The following is a 21626-nucleotide window of genomic DNA, read 5'->3' as shown; positions in this document are numbered from 1 at the left end:
TTAGAGGACTTTAATGCGGAGAAGGTTGCTACCGAACCTTCTGGCCAACAACCTTCCAACCGGTCGGTTGTGCGCCCTGTTGACGCTGAGGTAACCTACTCGCGTCTGCCAGTTGAGGTGGTCCCTCCACCGATGCGACCCAGTGTGGGTTGCCAGCCGCACGTTGACGTTAAGCGACGCTCGGAGGTGGTTGTTGATGTTCAGGACGTTCAACAACCAGCAGAGGTGACTTGTTTTGACGCAGTGCGTCAACCTCAGCAACCCGGTAGGGTGTTGACTGCACAACCCAGACGGTCTAGACAGTCTCGGGTTGACGCTGTGCTTCCTCGCGCACCCATGGTTGTTGACAGTTCACAGACTGTGCAGCAGTTCCATGATATTGCGTCCGGCTCCGTCACGCATCCACCAGTGCGACCGGACTCAGCGAGCCAGACGTTGCCCACTCCGTTGCCGTTTCCTCATCAGTTTTCGGATGAGGAACCCTCTGATGAGGACGTTGCTGAACAACAAGACGATCAGCCCCCAGAATAGATCAAGCCCTGCTATCCATCCAGAAGATGCTGAAGAAGGAACGCTGCTCAGTCAGGCTGTGGATGAGTCTGGTAGGGACGCTGTCATCCGTGGAACAATTTGTGTCACTAGGAAGACTACACCTCCGTCTTCTTCAATACCATCTAGCTTTTCACTGGAAAAAGGACAAGACGCTAGAAGCGGTCTCGATCCCGGTTTCCGAAAAGATAAAGTCTTGTCTGACTTGGTGGAAGGACAATATCAACCTAAGAGAGGGTCTTCCCCTGGCTGTTCAGACTCCCAACCACGTTCTCTTCTCGGACGCATCGGACGTGGGCTGGGGTGCGACACTAGACGGTCGGGAATGCTCAGGACTGTGGAACTCGAGTCAGAGGAGCATGCATATCAACTGCAAGGAGCTGTTGGCAGTACATCTGGCCTTGAAAAGCTTCAAGTCTCTCCTTCGAGGCAAAGTGGTGGAAGTTAACTCGGACATCACCACGGCCTTGGCGTACATCTCCAAACAAGGAGATACCCACTCACTGACGTTGTACGAGATCACAAGGGACCTGCTCATCTGGTCAAAAGGTCAAGACATCTCCCTAGTAACGAGGTTCATCCAAGGCGACTTGAACGTCATAGCAGATTGTCTCAGTCGGAAAGGGCAAGTAATTCCAACCGAATGGACCCTCCACAAGGATGTGTGCAAGAGACTTTGGGCCACTTGGGGTAAAACCATCCATAGATCTCTTTGCAACCTCGCTGACCAAGAGGCTTCCAATCTATTGCTCTCCAGTCCCAGACCCAGCAGCAATACAAATAGATGCTTTCCTCCTAGATTGGTCACATCTGGATCTCTACGCATTCCCACCGTTCAAGATTGTCAACAAGGTACTGCAGAAGTTCGCCTCTCACGAAGGGACAAGGTTGACGTTAGTTGCTTCCCTCTGGCCCGCGAGAGAATGGTTCACCGAGATACTTCGATGGTTAGTAGACGTTCCCAGTAGTCTTCCTCTAAGGGTAGACCTTCTACGTCAGCCACACGTAAAGAAGGTACTCCACGCTCTTCGTCTGACTGCCTTCAGACTATCGAAAGACTCTCTAGAACTAGAGGCTTTTCAAAGGAAGCAGCCAGTGCGATTGCTAGAGCAAGGAGAGCTTCTTCCATTAGAGTCTACCAATCGAAGTGGGAAGTCTTCCGAGACTGGTGCAAGTCAGTTTCTGTATCCTCGACCAGTACCTCTGTAGCTCAAATAGCTGTTTTCTCTTATACCTGAGAAAAGGACGATCCCTTTCAGCTCCCACTATCAAGGGCTACAGAAGCATGTTGGCATCGGTCTTCCGGCATAGAGGCTTAGATCTTTCCAAACATAAAGATCTGCAAGACCTCCTTAAGTCTTTTGAGACCACCAAGGAGCGTCGTTTGGCTACCCCTGGATGGAATTTAGACGTGGTACTAAGATTCTTCATATCAGACAGGTTGGAGCCGTTACTATCAGCCTCCCTGAAAGATCTCACTCTTAAGACTCTTTTCCTGGTATGCTTAGCCTCGGCTAAAAGAGTCAGTGAGATTCATGCCTTCAGCAAGAACATAGGATTTTCGTCAGAAAAAGCCACTTGTTCGCTACAACTTGGTTTTCTAGCCAAAAATGAGCTGCCTTCTCGGCCTTGGCCTAAATCTTTCGATATCCCCAGCTTATCGGAGATCGTAGGCAATGAACTAGAAAGAGTCTTATGCCCTGTTAGAGCTCTTAAGTTCTATATAAAGCGTACTAAACCTTTACAAGGCCAATCTGAAGCTTTATGGTGTTCAGTTAAGAAACCATCCTTGCCTTTGTCAAAGAATGCTTGGTCAGACTTTATCAGATTGTTAATACGAGAAGCTCATTCACATCTGAGTGAGGAAGACCGAACTTTGCTTAAGGTGAAGACGCACGAAGTTAGAGCTGTAACAACTTCCGTGGCCTTTAAGCAAAATATATCTCTGCAAAGTATAATGGACGCAACCTATTGGAGAAGCAAGTCAGTGTTCGCGTCATTTTACTTGAAAGATGTCCAGCCTCTTTACAAGAACTGCTACACACTGGGACCATTCGTAGCAGCGAGTGCAGTAGTGGGTGAGGGCTCAACCACTACAATTCCCTAATTCCATACCCTTTTAATCTTTCTCTTGAAATGTTTTTATTGTTGTTTTTTGGGTTGTCCGGAAGGCTAAGAAGCCTTTCGCATCCTGGTTGATTTGGCGGGTGGTCAAAGTCATTTCTTGAGAGCGCCTAGATTAGGGGTTTTGATGAGGTCCTGTTGTATGGGTTGCAACCCTTGATACTTCAGATCCTAGGGGTCGATCAGCATCCTAAGAGGATCGCGAGGCTCCGTAAGGAAGACGTACTTAAAAAGGCAGAGTAATTGTTCAAGTCGACTTCCTTACCAGGTACCTATTTATTTTGTTTTTGTTATTTTGATAACTTCTAAAATGAAATAAAAACTCTTAGCTCATAATAATGTAAACATATATTGCTGGTCTCTACCCACCCCCCTGGGTGTGAATCAACTATTATAATCACCGGCTAAGTTAAATATTGAAAAATGTTATTTTGATAATAAAATAAATTTTTGAATATACTTACCCGGTGATTATAAATTAAAGGACCCTCCCTTCCTCCCCAATAGAGACGCAGTGGGACGAGGAGAAAATTGAGTTCTTTGTTTACATTGAGTACTGGGTATCTGGACGACAGATGGCGCTGTTGGGCACACCCACAACCTGTGTAGCGATCGCTGGCGAGTTTTTACCGTAGAGTTGTCTGTCGGGCAACAGAGTTGCAGCTATTATAATCACCGGGTAAGTATATTCAAAAATTTATTTTATTATCAAAATAACATTTTTCAACCGGATTTACTCTTGGCAAGGTAACACTAGGGGTGTACGTGTGATGGCATCCACCTGTATGTATAATGACGGTTAACTAAGAATATGTCAGTGTAAGGGGGTTGCAGGGGCCAAAACCCCCCACCCCCCCACCCCCGCTTGTTTGGTAAGTAGGTAAGGACACGGCTTTTAGGTTAGATATGGGGGTGGCAAGTTTAGGTTAGTTGGTGTCCATATTTTAAGCGCGATGGAGGAACTGATCGCTGATATACAAAGGCCCCTAACACTAAATCGATATCCAGTAAATCTTAAAATTATCTTTATATCGTATTTCAGACCAAACTGAACAACAGCTTCCCCATGAAAGAAATTGATATGACAAGTAAAAAGAAAGTGTACATGGCCCAACAAACTACATTCACCTCCAGGGAGGTGGTGAAGCTATCCCAATTTCTCCCCTCTATGAGCTAAGGCTGAATTAGTGGTGAACATTAACTTATGACGGTATCCTTGACGTTAGGGCTAAAAAGGACCTCAGAGGTACGGGTCCTCAGCTTAACAAATTTAATAGAGGGGAGAAATTGTTTGTAAGTCAGATTTTGTTAAATTTTGGCCTAGGATAGGCACAACCTGAATCCCATGCGTATTATTTCCAGCTGCCAAAGTTAACAAATAGTCTGATTTAATTTGAAAGTAGATATCAGGTTTTTACAAATGTTGTTTTGCTTACTGTATTAACCCTTTTACCCCCAAAGGACGTACTGGTACGTTTCACAAAACTCATCCCTTTACCCCCTGGAGGTATCGGTACGTTCTTGCCAAAAACTGCTTTTAAAATTTTTTTTTGTATATTTTTGATAATTTTTTGAGAAACTTCAGGCATTTTCCAAGAGAATGAGATCAACCTGACCTCTCTATGACAAAAATTAAGGCTGTTAGAGCTATTTAAAAAAAATATACTGCAAAATGTGCTTGAGAAAAAATAAGGGTTGGAAATTTCCAAATAGCCTAGGGGTAAAAGGGTTATATTATATAATATTATTTTATTACAGTATTTTTTTTATCTTTTCTTTGTTATTTTCAGTTGGTTTTGTGTTTGTATCTCCAAATGTTTTTAAGTTGGGAACCTTTTAAACCAAAGTTTAAATATGTTTGTAAAGGATCCAATACAAGCTTGAGAATTTAGATGCACTGTGAAATCAGAATTCCAGTGTATTTGACATCACGATTCAACCTTAGCTACATTTTAAAGTGGCCTGATCCATGCACTAATTATTAGGATAGTTTTAAAGACTAAACAATATACCTAAGGGATCTGATGCTTATAGTCGCTTAAGAAAACGAATACATTTAAACACCTCTGTTCAACTTTACGCACTACTTTTTACCTTAGCCTAGACCTTTCATCGGCGTTCAAATTAGTTTGAAGGGGAAACTTGGCAGAGATTAGCCCTGGTTTACCATTCCAAATAAATTCAAATTAGCGCATGAATGATAAATCTAGTTTAGAACTTAGCTGATAAATTAGCCTGACGCATGTAGCAAAAACAGTAGTGTTTTTCATTTCCTTATTTAGACAGTGTAATCGCAAGACCTCCTGTCTTGTTTTCACTTATGTGCTGTATTCATTAAAGAAATTTACAGTCTCACTACAGATTTCATTCAGGTTGTCAAAACTGTTTCTGATAGCTGTACTTGTAACCGCAAGAAAATCAACACCAGTAATTCATTTCAAGTTACCATTATCCTGAGGAATGTACATAGCAAGGGACTCCATTGCAAACACAACCTTCTATCCTTTATATAGAGGACGACTTTAGAACTAGCTGGAACAGCCAGACTCCATTGCAAACACATCCTTCTATCCTTTATATAGAGGACGACTTTAGAACTAGCTGGAACGGCCAGGTAATTGGATAACAACAGGTGTGGCTAGGGTGAAGCCCAACCCATCTACCTAAGTAAGATAAGCAATTTTGTTTTCAGTTATGGACGTATTTGGGTTTCTCCATGAATGGTGTATATTTTGTGATGGGTGGACAGTACAGTACTCAGTCATCCTCCCGCTTTGAGTTTCTTTCACATTTCCAATCAGGAAGACGATGAATTCCGTAGTTCAGCCCATGATGTATCTTTCCTCCAGGAAGAATATGCATCATTATACCGATATGAGTCACATACACAACTGCCATTTATCTCCCATTGGGAGAGACAGTGTAGTATCGAGAACTTTCCACTCAGGGTAGGGATCCTAGTATGTTCTTCCCTTATTCCAGAGGTTAGACAACACTGCAATTACCAAACAATTCTTCTTCGTTCAAGGGGCTAACTCCTGCACTGTAGTTGTTCAGTGGCTACTTTCTTCTTGGTAATGGTAATAGAAACTCTGCTATGGTAAGCAGCTCTTCTAGGAGAAGGACACTTCAAAATCAAACCATTGTTCTCTAGTCTTGGTTAGTTCCCTAGCCTCTGTACCATGGTCTTCCACTTTCTTGGGGTAAAGTTCTCCTGCTTAAGGGTACACTCCGGGACACTATTCTATCTTATTTATCCTCCCCTTGTTTTTTTAAAGTTTTTATACGTTATGTATGAAAGATCTATTTTAATGTTGCTGTTATTAAAAAGTTTTATTTTAATTGTTCACTACTTCTTTTGTAGTTTATTTACAGTATTTCCTTATTTCCTTTCCTCACTGGGCAATTTTTTCCTGTTGGAGCCTTTGGGCTTATAATCTCCTGATTTTCCAGTTATGCTTTTAGCTTAGGTATTAATGATAATAATAATGATAATGATCATAATAATTATTTCTTAGAACAGCCGACTTTTCTGGTCCGATCTCGACACTCGTACAAGCATTAAGATTTTAAATTGTGCTTCCGAAATTGTCAGCAAGGATCCTATCCAATCAGTGACAGGAACTCACTCTGTGCTCCCACATTAATGATCAGTCAACACTCGTTCATCCCTTCTCCCTCTTCAGTGGGTCGTCCTGTTCCATTCTCAGACCGGTTGGAGAGTTTCATAAGGGGAGGAAGGATTCTTTGAAGACCATCAAGAGAATCGTCAACCCTACGTAGTCCACGGAAGTGACTACCTATATATCAATCTACTTGATGTCCAAATAATGCTATTAGCATTACAAACTTCCCAGGATGGTTTGGTAGGACACACGGTACCATTGAAGAAGGAAAACTCCACCATCGTGACTTATGTCTGCAACCAAAAGGGTACTGTTTTACAGACCCTTTGCAATTGGACAAGCAGGTATGCACTTGGGTAGCCAAAAACGCGATAGATCTGTCAGCAAGGTTCATTCTAAACAAGAGACATGTTCGACCAGACAAGTTCAGTCCCCATGGGTCCCACCATTCATGCGTGGTGAAAAAAGCTTCTTGCTCTTTCTTTGATCCTGTTTAATCCAGAATTTGTAGTATACTGTACTACTCTCCAGTTCCAGAACATCTTATAGACTTCTCCCCTGTTCCAGGAATGTCGTTATTATTTGGAACACCTTCCAAAACACCAGTTACTTCTGATTGCCCTAGTCTTTCTGCCCGTTTACCAATTACTCAACAGTCTTTTGCCGATATCGGTCATAAGATAACCTTGATAGCTACCAAGAGCCCTACATTGAGTGATATCTAGTTTTGCTGAGGCTCCTCTTAGAGGTAACCTACCTGTAGAACTACCCATCTTTTGTTAGTGGCATCGTAGAAGGGAATCTTCTTTGGTCGGAGCCTCTTTGCAATGGATTGTAGTTCTCTTCATCTTCCTTCATCAAGGAGATCCTCTCAGTCTCATCCTTTAACCAGATCTCAGACTGAAGAGCTTGGGCCTTTCCCCTTCAGAGGATCAACCTAGGCTCAAGAGTAGCTCCAAACGATCTTCCCTCTCCAGGAACTAAGCCCCCTTTTAGAATGTTACTCAAGTCCTCGGTTCTCTCAAGTGAACCTTACAATGATCTAATCCCATGATTACTTATGAGCTTTGGCCTCGGCATTATGAATACTCTTACTGTATGACATTTTGAATGTCGCTTGCCATTCTTAAACAGAGGCAGACCTTCATTTCTTTTGATCCAGAGTTTGTGTCCGAGATCCAGAATTTAGCCTGGCACAACTTCAAATTCAAGTCCTTCTCTATCTCTTCTTTACATGCAGAGTTCAAGATGAATCACTCCAGTCTCACGTGAAGACACACTAATGCTACCAAGAGAACTCAGACCCCATTGCAAAGCACCAGAGACTTCCCCACACCGAAAGGGTAAAGAAGATGTCTAAGAACATTGCTTCCACTGGCTCGTGCACCATCAGATCCAGGGAGAGGAGGGAAGGACTATCCCGGTTCAAGCACGCGGAGTCAGCGTTTGATCTACCCTAACTTTTAGGAAAAACTTGTCATTGGAGCAAATACTGAAGGCAGAATCTGGTATGACAGACAACCTTAGATGTCCACCACCTGTGGAAATTTCCCCACAGATCTCTTGATAACCTTATCATTGGTCCTGCAGTAGCTACTCATCATCGTGTTACGGACCTAACTCCCTCACAGAACAAAAAGCATCTCGTCCAAGATAGCGGTTGCAGTGCAATCCTAGGAGAGGTAATAATACTCTGCCTTTCTCCTCTCTCTTTCCTTGCTTGAGGTGCAGCGGTCTTTCCATTGTATGCTGGACAGGATGTTAGATGCAGGTAAACTTCATAAAAGTTTAATTTCTTTTGAGACAAGTTTTGTATTGATGTATCTCCTCCATCGTCCCAGACTAGGAGGAGAGTTGGGGTAATGTATACAAACCCATTTCTGTAAATGACCGTACAGTTACACCGCATATCCTTTCGTATGTAGGTTCTTCAGCGACTGCCTACCAGTCTCTGGTAGTGATTTGGCCAAACAGCTGGGATATTTTCATGGTCAGGTAGGCAGGAGCTTGGCAGGAGTCATCACCTTTGCTCCTCAACAGAACCAATGCGTAGTGACGTTTCATGGTTTAGTAAATGAGCCAGTTTGTTTATAGGAATTTCCTCCTTAGGATGAGTTTCCTATTACTATAAAAGACAATGGTTTGTATTCATGTCAGAACAAACAAGTTCCGAGTCCTTCAAGTTAAACTGCCCACCTCAACCACTCTTAAGTAATAGATTAAGAAAGTTAATTTATTCTACTGGGCAACGGGGCAGTGTTTACCCTCCACTCGTTTACAGCGGTTATGGCCTCGTTAAAAGATTTAATGGCCTTTCAAACTTCACTGTATTCGTAATCCTGTTAAATGACTTGGTTTGTACAGTTACGAAAAATGCAAATTACTATAAACAAATTTTTGATTTTCCATTTCAGTATCTCAATCTCTCCTTGACCACTTGAACCCTTGTACTGTAATTACCTCCACCAACAAAGTTGGAAGGAGTTTATGTTTTACCCCCTTTGTTTGTTTGTGAACAGCTCCCTGGCCACAATTTTAATCGTAGAGTAATGAAACTTGCAGGGATTAACTGTTTTGTAAAAAGCTGGAAATTATTAAATTTTGGAAGGTCCAAGTCACTGTCAAGGAAAATGTCCAATTCACACAGTCAGCCATAAATTTGGACATCAATGTCACAGAGACTTCAAATTTGGTTTATATTTGAGTGTATGAAAATACAAGCCAATTAATACATGTTAACCCTTTTACCCCCAGGCTATTTGGAAATTTCCAACCCTTAACCCCCAGGGGTTATTTTTTTTTCCAAGCATATTTTGCAGTATATATTTTTTAAATTGCTCTAACAGCCTTAATTTTCATCATAGAGAGGTCAGGTTGGTCTCATTCTCTTGGAAAATGCCTGAAGTTTCTCAAAAAATTATCAAAAATATGCAAAAAAAAAATGTAAATAGCAGTTTTTTGCAAGAACGTACCGGTACGTCCATGGGGGTAAAGGGATGAGTTTTGTGAAACGTACCAGTACGTCCTTTGGGGGTAAAAGGGTTAAGGTCAAAAGTCAAGGTCTAGAAATAAGGTGCTGCGGCGGAGGTCTGCGCTCTACTGAGTGCCCCTCTAGTTTTAATATACTGTCAAGTGCTATTGTACCAAATTTCCCACTTTACCTCACATTCTGTGCCATCTGGATTAAACAGATCTTTCCTATACATATTTAGGTAAAGTATAGTAATTGGAAAATGTTTGATATGATTATGTAGGGGCTTTATGTACAATATACTCTACTGTTTTATTTTCTCATCTGGCCAAGCATTCCAGATGTTAATCATCATACATTGTTCTAAAGTAATGGTTGCCTCTATGAAGCTCAGGGCTTTTTGAAGAGTATATTTTGTATTGTATAATACCAGAGATTTCCACCACACCATCATTTTGGAGGAATGGAATTTGAAATTTATTTCTGTCTAGATTTTGCATATTTGTGATCTTTCATACAAGTATTTGGAACTTTGCCTACTTGGTAAACTGTCTTATGGATATTTGTGTAATTTAAAGTAAATATATGGCTAAATGTATTCATACATTTGTGTATTTCAGGGTGAACGTTACTGACCTGGTAACCTATTATGATGCAATACTGTAGCCATATGTTGAGAAAAGACCAGAGTTTGAAAAACGAGGACAATGCATTTTATTTGGAGAAACCAACGAAGAAGATATTTTATTCCAAGGCAAATGTCTTGCATAGGGTAGGTATATTTCCTATTTAAATATTACTCATTAGAAAATTCTTACATACAGTAATTTACTCTAATAAGAAATGTAATCTCAAACCATCGTTTATTGTGATTTTCTCTAATTATAATAACCTCTACTGGTTTGGCTAATTTTTTTTTTTTTTTTTTTTTTTTTCTCCGTACCACTGTTAATGCTCTTGTCAAAAGCCGTAGACTGATGGTACAACTTAACCCTTTTACCCCCAGGATACTTGGAACTTTCCAACCCTTAACCCTTTTACACCCAAAGGACGTATTGGTACGTTTCACAAAATCCATCCCTTTACCCCCATGGACGTACCGGTACGTCCTCGCAAAAAATGCTATAAAAATTTTTTTTTCATATTTTTTATAATTTTTTTAGAAAATTCAGGCATTTTCCAAGAGAATGAGACCAACCTGACCCCTCTATGACAAAAATTAAGGCTGTTAGAGCAATTAAAAAAAAATATACTGCAAAATGTGCTGGGAAAAAAATAACCCCCTGGGGGTAAAAGGGTTAACCCCCAGGGGTTATTTTTTTTTTTTTTTTTTCAAGCACATTTTGCAGTATATTTTTTTAAATTGCTCTAACAGCCTTAATTTTTGTCATAGAGAGGTCAGGTTGGTCTCATTCTCTTGGAAAATGCCTGAAGTTTCTCAAAAATTTATCAAAAATATGCAAAAAAAAAAAATGTAAATAGCAGTTTTTTGCAAGGACGTACCGGTACGTCCATGGGGGTAAAGGGATGAGTTCTGTGAAACGTACCAGTATGTCCTTTGGGGGTAAAAGGGTTAAGACACAGAATACAATAAAGGCTGGAATGGCAATTAAGACATGTTTAAGACATTACTTTACAAGAGAAATCTTTTGTTCTTCATGGTTTGTAATCAAACAGTAAAATGTATTTCATTTTCCTTAGGAGTGGCTCCTTCCCATCAAAAACAGTTACTTTTTTTTTCTTTGTCTTGTTAATTTAGTTGTCTTGTTTTATAGTCAGAGGATGATACCTGTTGCACTATCTTATTTTAAACATTTAAACTTACCCACTGGTTATACAGTATAACAATAGCTTTATTCTTCTGTCCGGCAGAAATTCAAAACCCGCAGCAATCGCATATATATGCCACGTATACACTAGCGCGACCACAGAGCTAGGTCGAACTATTCCTTCTAGCACCAGATTTTCTTCTGCCGCCATACTGGCTACATAGAAAGGAATATACTCGTGTTTTAATGTAACTAATATTATAACAATTCTATCCAATAGTTTTGTAGGTTAGTGGTTTTTATTAATCATTTTGCACTTTTCTAATCCCTTGTTGTCTTTAATTCTTCTGTAAGCTTTTCTCATTAACAGATTTTATCTTACTTTCCTTCATTTTAGTCTTGATGAACTAATTTGTCATGCTGGTTTCGTCATGTTGATCGCCGTGGCTAACCCCAGGTAACCGAGACCAAACTGCTGTTTCCCTTTATATTCCTGATTAGTCAAACTGTAAAAGAGAGGAAAGAACCTTTTTCTTTGCCCTGTCACACCAGTTAGTATCCTCCTAGACCCAAGAACTCCATTGAGTGATATATCGTGGCTTTCCTTTATATTGTCCAAATTGAGAAATATCAAATAAATTGATTTGGCAATGTAACGAAGGGAGAACCGCTCAAGTTTGGTGCTTGTTCATAAATTCTGAGTCCTCTCAACCATTCTTGGTGTCGGTCTCTTTTCAACAGTAGGCATGTGTATATGCCAATCAACGTTTGTGAGCTTTTACCTTAATTAAGGATGTAACACACAAGGTGTTAGATTGGTACCCATTAAGCTCCTATATTCTACAGTCAACTCTTCTTAGTAGAGAAGTCAACTGGGCCCTGGAGAACAGCATTGACATCTCTTCCCTGAATAAGTTCATACAGCAATTGGGTTTAGGATGAAACTTTATGAACTGTGCTGAGTTCCATCAGAGGAGACTAAAGGCTTTCAGCAAATCTGAAGAATGTGTACCTCTCAGTACCCATTCATCAGCCCTCGTGAGAGTACATCTGCTTCTTTCTCAGTGGAGTGGTAGACCAGTTCAAAACTCTTCAGGTGTTTACTCAAGTATTCACACCGACGGTAGCTTGGATCTATCGCATGGTATACGTCTTTTAATGTATCCCAATAATTTGTTGATCCAGATACCGCCAGTGAGGTAGTCGCTCAAGATTGAAATACATTACTGTAAACTTCTCTTGGGACTGTGATGAAATGAGAAAAGTCATATCTCATATCCAAGCAGAAGCTAAAGGATCTGGTTATGCTGATAGATGCTGTGGCAGATGATCACATCAGCAAGCTCAGAGAGGTAGCACATCCATTCTGTCCTAACTATACTTCCAGCTTCATGTCGGCAACTCTTTTCGGTCACCCTTCCTAGGTGGAGAAGATCATTTTTAAAAGGTGTTCATCTCCAGACACACCTTCAATGATGTTGGAGGCTCACTCGTCAACCCCAAGAAATCCTCAGTTCTATCCTGTTGCAATGGGACAGGAGGTACAGTCTGAGCTTCGCTGATGGCTGGATCAAGGAAACCTCCCCAGAGGGAGTCTCTCAATTCCCAGCCTTCAGACATGCAACTGTTTGATGCGTTAGTGGAATGGTGGGGCTTTCACCTCGGTGTCCTGGTTGCATCATATGTGTGATCAAGAGAATACATACATCTTTATCAATGTTTTCGAGATAGAAGCATTTCAAAAACATTTGAGGAATCTACAGTAGCTTATGTCAGCAATCATAGAGGCGCAGTGTTTCTACTTTTTTGCAGGTCACATCTGGGTGGTGAATCACACCATAGAGCTGTCATCCAAATGCATCCGTGGGGGCCTATTCCTTTCCCCAGTTCAAGCTGATTTGCTGGCTGGTCAACCAAAAATTTATCACTTGAGGTCTCAGATGTACCTGGTTGGTTCCATATTACCAGATTACCACAACCCATGATACTGTATCCCAATCTGTTAGCGTCTCTAGCGCAGATCGCAGAATTGCCTGTCAATCTTTGCCAGGAGGTGCTCTCTGTCCACATTATGGAAGGTTACTACTCAGCCTTAAGCCTTGTCTTCCAACTGATGAACATGAACCTCTCCTCCTTGTTGGGGTTGTCTATGCTTGTGAAGAGTTAGAGTAGTCTTACTCAACCCGGGAAGGTTCCAGGATGGGAGAATGATCGGTGTTCTCAAGTCGCATATATGTGTATAAGCCTAATAGAATGTGATTCGACAGAGTTCATACTCTCAAGACTGTTTTTTTCCTAGCAGTAGCTTTGGCAAAAAGAGTTGGCGAGTTACACACACTTATATCTCCTTGAATGTTGGAAGGTGTCTTAGCTTGGTGAACAAATTCTTGACCAGACCTTCTCCAGACCCTCACTTGAGGAGGGCTCTATGCTGCTATGTGAATAGGACTCGATATCCCTAGCTATAGTGTCAGCGACTTCCCTAGCAACAGCAGAAGCAAGAAATAGGTATAAAAAACAGTCTCTTTCTAGCTTTCTGAGACAATCAAAGATCATACGCTTCAGCCTTTTAGGGCATTGTGGTATCAGCTCGAACTAGAGCTTATGAAGTCATGGGTATTGATCCTACTTTAGACTCGGAAGAATCTTGCTCTCAGATTGGTGATGAAGAGTTTGGGAGTGTCAAACAACCTTCACAGCCTTCTATTCTAGGGAGTATACCCACAGGTCTTCAACACTGTCTTGTTTTTGACCCTGTGGTGGCAGCTCTAGTAGTTGTGTATCCAGCTCTCATATAATACAAAAGACATCTAGTCTGTGGTAACCTGTTCGATGTAAGTTTTGAAGAAAGGTTGAAACACTGGCTCACCTGTTTGTTCTTGCCTTCCCTCAAATAGGGATGAAGCATTTGTAGTATGTACCGTTGCATGCTGAATTAGAGCGCTATTTTTATTGGACTGGGTCTGTAAGAGGTAGCCTAGTTGACCTAAAAAGGAGATACCTTGCCAGGCTGCTTCCTTCTCTTTCACGCCAGTCAGAGCAACTTGTCCCTTGGTGTTTCAGAATCAGTAACCACCCCTTGTAAGTAACTTGCCTTTTCTCGATCCTCGTTTGCCAAACCTTGGCCTCCCTCTGGGAAGCTACTCTTGCATAACTCATTCGCTTACGGGCTCTCCACTTAAGAGCCCGTGTCTTGCTATAAGCAAGGCGATCTAAAACGAACGAACGAACCCAATTTCTTATGCAGGGGAAGATGGCAGAATGAATACCTAACCATTGATCATCTTCTGCCAGATATTTCATTCCAGGCTCCATCTTCCCTTTTGGGGTTGAAAGTTTCATTCACTGACCAACTACCAATTACTTAACGAAGTACTGACAATGCCCTATCAGTCTACTCTCCCTGTGATGGGTTGGTAGGAGGTTGTTGGAATCATCTCCCTTGCTCCTGTACGGGACCAGGGAAATTGGTATTTACCAGGGAAGAAGAACCAACCAGTTCAGTTCTAGGGGGCTTTTCTTACGCACCTGTAAGTGGTCTCTATTTTAAAGGATGAAAAATTTGTATACTTGTAGAAACAAATGGTAAATTATAAGAGTAATTTGTATATTTCTTATTAATGCAAACCTAAGTCCTTTTTAGTTATACTAGTTTGACAGGAGAGTGGGTGTGGCTATTCACCCATGCTTACCACTTGTTGTTACCTACCTCATTAACCCTTTTACCCCCAAATGACATACAGGTACGTTTCACAAAACTCATCCCTTTACCCCCATGGACGTACTGGTTCGTCCTTGCAAAGAACTGCTATTTACATTTGTTTTTTTGCATATTTTTGATAATTTTTTGAGAAACCTCAGGCATTTTCCAAGAGAATGAGACCAACCTGACCTCTCTATGACGAAAATTAAGGCTGTTAGAGCAATTTAAAAAAAATACACTAAAAATGTGCTTGAAAAATAATAACCCCTGGGGGTTAAGGGTTGGAAAGTTCCAAATAGCCTGGGGGGTAAAAGGGTTAAAGAACTCTGGTTTGTACAGCTAGGAAAAATAAAAATTACTTTTTAAAGTTTTGATGTGTATTGCTAGATAGCAGGTTAGCCATGTCACCCGTCACGTGTTGAGATAGTACTGCTAGAGAGTTATTGAGTCCTTTGACTGGCCAAATAGTACTACATTGGATCCCTCTCTCTAGTTACAGCTCATTTGTGCTATGCCTACACATACACCGAATAGTCTGGCCTATTCTTTCCACTTTCTTAAAATTATTTTTATTTTAATTGTTCATTGCTTGTAGTTTATTTCCTAGTTTCCTTTCCTCACTGGGCTACTTTCCCTGTTGGAGACCAGACCTTGGGCCTATAGCATCCTGCTTTTCTAACAAAGGTTGTAGCTTAGCTAGTAATAATGATAATAATAATGATAATAGTTTCTGTAAGTACTAAGTCTACTTACTTTTACTTGAGCTTAAATAATAAATTGTATTGTACGATTTGGATATGTTTCATGTACTGTATCAACATATTTCTCATTCCACTTTTTAACACAGATACAGATGATGGTCTGCTCAAAACTAAGGTCCTGAGGAGATGTCAGTCATGGACGTAGAAGCAGCATCATCTGACAAGAAAAGCGTAGAGATTCGCTATTGTAGTTTTAACAGAGGTAAAGTTTACCGTTTTAGTAGTTTCTGGAATTCAGTCTTGACATTTTTCTTGTAATATATTGATATTCATACTCATTTTAAATTGCTGTGTACCTGAAAATTCTACAGTGCTTGGTTTCGTGCCTGAATCTCCTAGAATTGTTCACAAGTAAGGCCAAACTTCAAGAGTAAACAAAGCCAAATGGGAGATCAGAGTTATAGTCATCACCAGATCTTCCCAAAATTGAATGGACAGAGCTGCACCTAAACAGAGAGAGACACATTGAATATAGACGATACAAAATCTAAATCCTTAAGCAATAGACATGGATTGAGCCCTTTTGACCAAATTACCACACGGTTCACAGAAACTGAAAGACATTCTCATGAAAAAACAGCTTCTGGCTATTCCAAAACTACTGATTTTTCAGAAATATAAACCTATTGCCTTTTCTCAAGAGGCTACGTTGGCTATGCTGAGTCAAGTTCTTTGTGTTTTATCATCTGTTCCAACAACATTGTTGTGCCTCTTTATTTTTCATTCAAGAAGCTTGGTCATGTGTTATGGTCAACTTATTTTTATATAATTACAATTATGCCCCCTGTGGCCGCGGGGGCATAAAATAATTAGAATAGCGCCAACGTATCCCTGCGTGTCGTAAGAGGCGACTAAAAGGGACGGGACGAGGTGGCTGGGAACCCCTTCTCCTGTGAGACATCAAAGAGTTGGACCTGGGGGGAGAGTGACTGCTCCCCGCACTCTAGTTTTGGGGTGTTTGAATGTGCGTGGATGTAGTACGATAGAGAGTAAAAGATGTGAGATTGGAAGTATGTTTAGGAATAGAAGGATGGATATATTGGCTTTGTGTGAGACAAAGATAAAAGGGAAAGGTGAAGTGATGTTTGGTGAAATATCTGGTAGAGTGTCTGGGATTGAAAGGAGAAGAGAGAGAGAGGGTGTGGCTTTATTGCTGAGTGAATGGATGACAGGTAAAGTAGCGGAATGGAAGGAGATATCATCTAGGTTAATGTGGGTAAGGGTTAGGTTGGGTAGGGAATGTTGGGCTTTTGTCAGTGCGTATGGGCCAGGTTGTGAGAAAAGTGAAGAAGAGTGGAATGAGTTCTGGAATGAATTAACTAAGTGTGTAGAAGGACTGCGTATAAGGAATTATATAGTTGTCATGGGTGACTTACATGCTAGAGTGGGCGCTGGAGAGGTAGAAGGTGTCATTGGGAAGTATGGCGTACCAGGTAAAAATGAGAGTGGTGAGAGACTGGTAGATACTGTATGTGTGTTGAGCAAGAGATGGTGATAAGTTCTAGCTTTTTCAAAAAGAAAGATAAAAACAAGTATACATGGGTAAGAGTGCCAAATGGAAGAGTGGTAGAAAGGGTGTTAATGGATAACTAAAAGAATATATGGAAGACTGAAAAACGTGCACGTATTTAGAGGTATGGCTAACGGTATGTCTGATCATTTATTTGTGGAAGGAAAATTAGTTGTAGCAAAAGAGTGGGGGAATAGAGTAGGTGGATGTAAAAGGGAGCTAGTGAGGGTTGAAGAGCTAATAAAACCGGGGGTAAAAAGTAAATATCAAGAAAAGTTGAAAATTGCATATGATGAAGTGAAAGTAAGAGAAACTGGTAATTTAGAGGAGGAGTGGAAGTTAGTAAAAGAAAATTTTGTTGGGATTGCAAGTGATGTGTGTGGCAAGAAGTTTGTGGAGGCAGCATGAGGAAGGGCAGTGAATGGTGGAATGAAGGAGTGAAGGTAAAAGTGTAAGAGAAAACGAGGGGTTTTGAAGAATGGCTGCAGAGTAATAGTGTAGAGAAGTATTAAAGATATAGAGAGAAAAATGTGGAAGTAAAGCGCAAGGTAAATGAGGCAAAGAGGGCAGCTGACCTGAGGTGGGGTCAGGGATTGGATCATTCATATGAAGAGAATAAGTTGTTCTGGAAAGAAGTGAAGAGAGTAAGAAAGGCTGGTTCAAGAATTGAAGAGACAGTGAAAGATGGAAATGGAAGGTTGTTAAAAGGAGAGGCGGCAAGGAAAAGGTGGGCGGAATATTTTGAAAGTTTGCTGAATGTTGAGGATAATAGGGAGGCAGATATAATTGCTGTTCCAGGTGTTGAGGTGTCGGTGATGGGAGATGAGAATGAGAGAGAGATTACAATAGATGAAGTGAGGAGAGCACTAGATGAAACGAGAGTAGGAAAAGCATCTGGTATGGATGGTGTGAAAGCTGAGATGTTGAAGGGGGTATGACTGTACTTGAATGGTTGGTGAGATTGTTTAATGTGTGTTTTGTGTTGTCAATGGTACCAGTAGATTGGGTTTGTGCGTGTATTGTACCACTATACAAGGGTAAGGGAGATGCGCATGAGTGTTGTAATTCAAGGGGTATAAGTTTGTTGAGTGTAGTTGGAAAAGTGTATGGTAGAGTACTGATTAATAGGATTAAGGATAAAACAGAGAATGCAATCTTAGAAGTACAGGGTGTTTTTAGAAGAGGTAGGGGTTGTATGAATTAGATTTTTACAGTTAGGCAGATATGCGAGAAATATTTAGCAAAAGGTAAGGAGGTGTATGTTGCGTTTATGGATCTGGAGAAAGCGTATGATAGAGTTGATAGGGAAGCAATGTGAAATGTGATGAGGTTATATGGAGTTGAAGGAAGGTTTTTGCAAGCAGTGAAAAGTTTCTACAAAGGTAGTAAAGCATGTGTTAGGATAGGAAATAAAGTGAGCGATTGGTTTCTGGTGAGAGTGGGACTGAGACAGTCATGTGTGATGTCACCGTGGTAGTTTAACTTGTATGTTGATGGAGTGGTGAGAGAGGTGAATGCTCGAGTGCTTGGACGAGGATTGAAACTGGTAGACGAGAATGGCCATGAATGGGAGGTAAATCAGTTGTTGTTTGCGGATGATACTGTACTGGTTGCAGACGCGGAAGAGAAGCTTGGCCGATTAGTGACAGAATTTAGAAGGGTGTGTGAGAGAAGGAAGTTAAGAGTTAATGTGGGTAAGAGTAAGGTTATGAAATGTACGAGAAGGGAAGGTGGTGCGAGGTTGAATGTCATGTTGAATGGAGAGTTACTTGAGGAGGTGGATCAGTTTAAGTACTTGGGATCTTTTGTTGCAGCAAATGGTGGAGTGGAAGCAGATGTACGTCAGAGAGTGAATGAAAGATGCAAAGTGTTGGGGGCAGTTAAGGGAGTAGTTAAAAATAGAGGGTTGGGCTTGAATGTAAAGAGAGTTCTGTATGAGAAAGTGATTTTACCAACTGTGATGTATGGATCGGAGTTGTGGGGAGAGACAGAAATTGAATGTGTTTGAGATTAAGTGTCTGAGGAGTATGGCTGGTGTATCTCGAGTAGATAGGGTTAGGAACGAAGTAGTGAGAGTGAGAACGGGTGTAAGAAATGAGTTAGCAGCTAGAGTGGATATGAATGTGTTGAGGTGGTTTGGCCATGTTGAGAGAATGGAAAATGGCTGTCTGTTAAAGAAGGTGATGAATGCATGAGTTGATGGGAGAAGTACAAGAGGAAGGCCAAGGTTTGGGTAGATGGATGGAGTGAAGGAAGCTCTGCGTGATAGGAGGATAGATGTTAGAGAGGCAAGAGAGCATGCTAGAAATAGGAATGAATGGCGAGCAATTGTGACACAGTTCCGGTAGGCCTTGCTGCTTCCTCCGGTGCCTCGGATGACCGTGGAGGTAGCAGCAGTAGGGGATTCAGCATTATGAAGCTTCATCTGTGGTTGATAATGTGGGAGGGTGGGCTGTGCCACCCTAGCAGTACCAGCCAAACTCGGTTGAGTCCCTTGTCAGGCTGGGAGGAACATAGAGAGGAGACGTCCCCTTTTTTGTTTCATTTGTTTTATGTCGGCTACCCCCAAAATTGGGGGAAGTCCCTTGGTATATGTATGTATGTACAATTACAGTAGAATATAGCATTGTCTCTAGATCCAAAAATAGTGCTGCTGTCAGCACATATGCAGTACAGTGTAGCTGTTACTAAACTGTCTTTTCAGAAAGCCCTCGATTCGTAACTACACCCTTTTTATATAGTATTTTAACTCCATTCTCTTTTCACTTTTTCCTTCTTGATGCCCAGCCTCCAAAATTTAACTTTTTTAAGGTTGTGGTCGCCTATTGGAAACATCCATGCTGACGATCTGCTGGACTGGAGATCGAGTCTCCCTCAGACTAGACAGTTTCTAGTAGTAACTAGAACCTCACCATCCTTGCAAGCTAAGGATGGGGGGTTTTGGGGGAGCCTATAGGTCTACCTGCTGAGTTATCAGCAGCCCTTGCCTGGCCCTCCCTGGTTCCAGCTTGGGTGCTGATCATATGTATATATGATCAGTCTCTAGGGCATTGTCACTGTCCATTGCCTCTGCCATTCATGAGCAACCTTTAAACCTTTGAGTCAAATACAGTCTTTCCTGTTGCCTCTTGGTGCTGAATGGCCTCCACTACCCCAGCACCAAGCTTTATAACCCAAATTCCATGTATTCATCAGTAGACCACAGACGTAGTAAGATAAATTTGAGCGATGAATATTTCATACCAAGAGATGCTTTTTCCACCCATTTCCTTCTTGCAAAATGTACCCTCACTCAATTCTCTTCCATCCACTACCTTGTTTTCCTAACCTCTTATTATGTCAGGGTTTTCATCTTTATCCTTTTTCTGTGATTGTTCCGGCGTAAATACAAACCCTCCGCGATTTATAGGGGTATACTCTCGGCGTAGCTGAAAGACGGGCCATGATAATTTTAGTGAAGGATAACTACCCCATCCGCTAGTTAGCAGGTGGGGGGTGTGGTAGACTGGCTACCCTGCTCACTCACACCTCTCGGCTGAGTAACCACTTAACTTTATGGCTGGGTAGAGGACGGACATGCTGCCTTTTTCTCCCACAAAGACTTGCCTTGATTGTTTTTCTGTTTAGTTTATTCTGTTGTGTGTGTTTTTATCTTATACATGTACAGTATATGCGTGTATATATGTATGTATGGAAACATACGCGTATGTTGTTGAATACTTGTAACTTTAATTACCGTTTACTACGTATCCGGCGGACTCCGCCGTAAGGGAGTTGTCATTGTGTTGATACTTCCTCCCCTACCTTGCCGCCCTCCCCTGCGTGGGTGGCCGGCACTTCCTCAACACTCCCGTGTGTTTGTTCATTACTTGAGTTTAAGTTTATAACAGTTCCGCTCCCTTTCGAGGAATTTTACAAGGAAGGTGACTTATTCCCCGAATAGTTCGTGTTATGCAGCGGAGTTATAAATTGTAATTCATCACAACTTTTATTTCCATTTCTACAGATAGCAACGACGTAGAAAGTAAGGCCGATGGCTTCGGCTGCTCCGGTCAATGTCCTGCGCATCCTGTGGCAACTTGTGAGCTGCCTATTTTACGAGGTAGCACTCGTTGCCGACCTTCAACTTGAACAAGGCTTTTGTTCCGTAACTGGAATACAAACCACTATTTATTAGGGGTATTATTTTCGGCGTAGCTGAAATGACGAGCCATTAAAGTTTAGCATGGGTTAACTACCCACACCACTAATTAGCGGGGGCTAGGGGGTTAGCTTGCTACTGCTCCCACTCACACACCAGTGATTTAGCTCACTTTACCTTTGGCTCGGATGGTGAACGGATGTTGCCACTCTTTATCCTTCGCCTTTATTGCACTGCCTTTAATCTGTTTTTGCTTTTTCTTTTCTCTAGTGCGCACCTGCCTTCGACTCACGGGCTGGCCCTGTGGAACTTTTATGTTGCCGGTGGAGACTGATCCCCACACCCTTTGTCCCACCTGCAGAGGTCAACGGTGTGATTGTAACAATAAGTGTAGGGAGTGGTCTGCCTCCCAGTGGGAGAGGTTTGGGCGACAGCTAAAGAAAAAGTCTAAGAGGGATATTTCTCCTTCGAA

The 21626-nt window shown here is 41.5% G+C and overlaps 1 protein-coding gene across 2 annotated transcripts in view; it reads left to right on the top strand.

Annotated features, from left to right (window-relative positions):
• LOC137617123 (vacuolar protein sorting-associated protein 8 homolog) overlaps positions 1 to 21626 on the top strand; it is a 66673-nt gene that overhangs the window by 3816 nt on the left and 41231 nt on the right. Inside the window, exons 2-3 of one of the 2 annotated variants that reach the window (XM_068346971.1) lie at positions 9891 to 10042; positions 15590 to 15705. The gene's annotated coding sequence lies outside the window, so the exon portion shown is untranslated. The remainder of the gene's footprint in view (positions 1 to 9890; positions 10043 to 15589; positions 15706 to 21626) is intronic. The other variant, XM_068346972.1, reaches the window with a different exon arrangement.

The sequence above is a fragment of the Palaemon carinicauda genome, chromosome 23, assembly GCF_036898095.1.
Source record: "Palaemon carinicauda isolate YSFRI2023 chromosome 23, ASM3689809v2, whole genome shotgun sequence".
Classification (NCBI taxonomy): Eukaryota; Metazoa; Arthropoda; class Malacostraca; order Decapoda; family Palaemonidae; genus Palaemon; species Palaemon carinicauda.
This window is presented reverse-complemented; position numbering and strand designations above follow the sequence as displayed.